The following is a 3578-nucleotide window of genomic DNA, read 5'->3' as shown; positions in this document are numbered from 1 at the left end:
AAAAAAAAAAAAAAAAAACAACCCAGGACATTCACATACCATCAAGTTATCTAATATGTGTGTAACTGGAAACTGAGAAGAAAAGAGTAAGAGTGGAGCTAAAGAAATATTTGAAAACATAATTGTCAAGAATTTTTCAAAGATAGTGAAAGTCACCAAACCAAAGATTCAAGAAGCACACAGAACCTGAGACAGAATAACCGAAACAAACAGAAACCAAATCACAGCAAAATAAAAATGCAAAACAACAATTATATTAAAGCAGCTAAAAACTAGAGATAAAAAGAAAAGTTTGAAGGTAGCTAGAGGGGAAGAAAAAGTATGCAGTCAGAAAATAACTGAGTATTGAGTGACATATTTCAAATTGTGGGGGGGGGAAGACCTGCCGACTCAGAATTTTACCTAATAAAAAATAACTTCTAAAAATGAATGTGGTCCCAGTCCCCAGTTTGGGGGAATTTCCTCCCCGCTGAGGGACATGCACGTGCTTTTGAGATCTGCCTCTTTACTCCCACAGATGTAGGGGTAGGTTTAGATGATGGGCCAGGAAGCTTGGAGCTGGGTGGGTTGACCCTCTTACCTGGCTGGGCCTCCAACACCCCTCTTCTGTGTCTCCTTCAATACAAACCAGGAACGGGGCAGGGGAGGACAGTGGCTGACGTTTCTGGGTTCCTGGGTACTCAGTGCTCTGTGAGTTGTGCAGAGGAATGGCATGGTGGGCCCTTTAGGGTGCAATGAAGTTGGAACCTCAAGGCAGCTGGACTTCTCAGCCTGAGGGCTAGTCTGGGGCCAGGGTGAGAGTGACTCTGAAGGGGCCACCCCCAAGCCTTAGGCCGTCTTCTTGGCGCAGCAAACAGGACAAGGTGAAGCTGAGGCAAAACCCAGAGGGGTTCCTGGATATCAGAATTTCTAGAAGCTCGGAAGCAGAAGAGGATCACCCTCTGGGAAGGTGTTTTAGGATCTACTGTCTTGACACTTTGCAGCTCAGTGTCAGTATCTGTGTAGCTGTGTCCCCTGCTGCAGAAGTAGGTGGGGGAAGCTGACAACAAGAAGGATCTTCAGGGGGAGGCAAAGAGGAGTCCTTCCTGTAGCAGGCTCGACAGGGAGAGCAGATGAGCACTGAGAACTAAGCGGCTTGGCATTGACGAGCACGTGGTCTGAGTGTGGCTGTGTACCTGCTGCTGGAAGGAAAGTCAGTCAAGCAGGAGATATGTCCAGTGAGATGCTGCTGAGTCCCCTTTTATTGGAGCACCAGTATGCTTCCCTGTGCACCAGAGCCCATTGCAGTAGCTTAGACTAGGGGCTCCCACTTCACTATTCCGTACTCCTTGGTCACTTTGACCTTTGGGTGTGAAATGGTCCCCTTTGTCCAGGTCACCACTCTGGGTTTTCCCATACTTTCAAACTGAGGTGGGGAAAGAGGAAAGGCAGGGAAACAGGGAACAAGGCCCTGGGATTTGTGCTAGGGCTTTTGGAGTTAGGTTTTTCATTTTATACATGCTACTGCTGCTAAGTCGCTTCAGTCATGTCTGACTCTGTGTGACCCTATAGACAGCAGCTCACCAGGCTCCGCCATCCCTGGGATTCTCCAAGCAAGAACAGTGGAGTGGGTTGCCATTTCCTTCTCCAAAGCATGAAAGTGAAAAGTGAAAGTGAAGTCACCTAGTCATGTCTGACTCTTTGTGACCCCATGGACCACAGCCTACCAGGCTCCTCCATCCATGGGATTTTCCAGGCAAGAGTACTGGAGTGGGGTGCCATTGCCTTCTCTGCATTCAATACATAGGAAACAGTAAATTGGGGACAGGAAGAATGGGGGCAGAGAGTTTTGAGGAAAATGGCTGGAAGGAGGGTAAAATTCATTAACACTCTTGATTTAAAACCCCATGCCAATCATTGCTTTGTTCTTAAACAAAGAAACCTGGGACACAATAAAAAAATAGAATATAAAATAAAAACTTTTGTGACAAAAACTGAAAAAAAATCATTATCTGAAGTCCTAGAGGAAAAGAAAACATTAAAGGAAGTTTTTTAGGCAGAAGGAGTATGATACCTAAGAGAATCTTGGTGGTACACAAAAAAATATTACTGAAAATGGTTAAAATGTTCATATAAAAGGCTCTTTCTTATTTTGGATTAATCTAAGATGTAACTGAATGCCGAAAAAGAGTAGCAATATATCATACTTTTACAGATAAAATATATGACAATATAGCAAAAAGATTGGAGGGAGAATTTGCAAGTATATTCTTGTTAGATTATTACCCTACAAATATAGTGGTATAATAATATTTGAAGGTAGATGTGATTAAAGTAATATATTGTATATCCTAAGAGAATCACAAAAATAGACAATGTATAAATAATCCAAATAAAGATATAAAATGGAGTAATAAAGTTTCTATACTCCAAAAGCAGGCAAGGAAAGAACAGAAGAATAGAAGATAGAATAGAACAGAGAATAGAAGGATTGACCTGAATCTCCTGCGGGTCTCACGGTGGCAGGTGGATTCTTTACTACTGAGCCACCCGGGAAGCCTCTTGAGAATAACTAGATAGCCTGAATATTTGTACACTTTAAAACATTTTGAATTTTTAGTTAAAAGTTTTCAGAAAAAATCCAAGTACATATATTTTATATAAAACAGATAAGCAGAAATAGCTAAATCATCTTCTAGGAATTTTTTGAGAGAAGTATCCAAATATTCTTTTAGACATTCTAGGGAAAGATATAAGTGCAGGGAAAGGACAGCAAGGTAAAATATACAGCTGTCTGAGCTTTGGTCAAAATAAGACAATATTGTGGCTTACACTAGAGGTCCCAGGAATTTTTCTCTATTAAGCTCAATGTGAATATTGATTTCCAGTACTGGAAGAGATGGAGTCAAAGGTGCGCAAAAGTTAACCCTTGGTGCACAAAGCTGGCCTGCATTGGCCAGACCAAAGCCTGGTGGCCAATTTGGAAATGAGAGTGAAGTGGAGTTGGCCATGTTTGGAAAGAAAATCCAGGGTGAGCTTATTTCTCTGGTCAGGAAGAAAGGATGACTAGACGTTTTTAAAGGGAGCATGCCCAAGAACTACTTAGCATTGCTATTAAAAAAAGAGAGAGACAAATCAGACTGTCATAATCAAAGTCCACAGTCTGAAGTTTAGATACCCCTTAAGCCCATATTTGTGGTCCCATCAGAATCTTGTCATTTCATACATCATATTAACATCTCCTTACTTTGGGAGAAGGACAAAGGTAAATGAAAAGGGAATCAGAGTAGGAATTTAAACTCCTTTCTCTAGAGTTACTACTCCAAACATATTAAACAGGAACAGCAGGTTGCAAAACTGCATAATTTTCTTATCTGCAAACATGCAGATGTATGTGTATTTGTATAATACATGATACAAAAATTTTAAAGATTTATACTAAAATATTAAGAAATCTGTATGCAGGTCAGGAAGTAACAGTTAGAACTGGACATGGAAAAACAGACTGGTTCCAAATAGGAAAAAGAGTATGTCAAGGCTGTATATTGTCACCCTGCTTATTTAACTTATATGCAGAGTACATCATGAGAAACGCTGGG

This window comes from Bison bison, unplaced genomic scaffold (assembly GCF_000754665.1).
Source record: "Bison bison bison isolate TAMUID 2011002044 unplaced genomic scaffold, Bison_UMD1.0 scf7180017864265, whole genome shotgun sequence".
Lineage (NCBI taxonomy): Eukaryota > Metazoa > Chordata > Mammalia > Artiodactyla > Bovidae > Bison > Bison bison.
The sequence above is the reverse complement of the archived record's forward strand: the minus strand, read 5'-3'. Positions refer to the sequence as shown.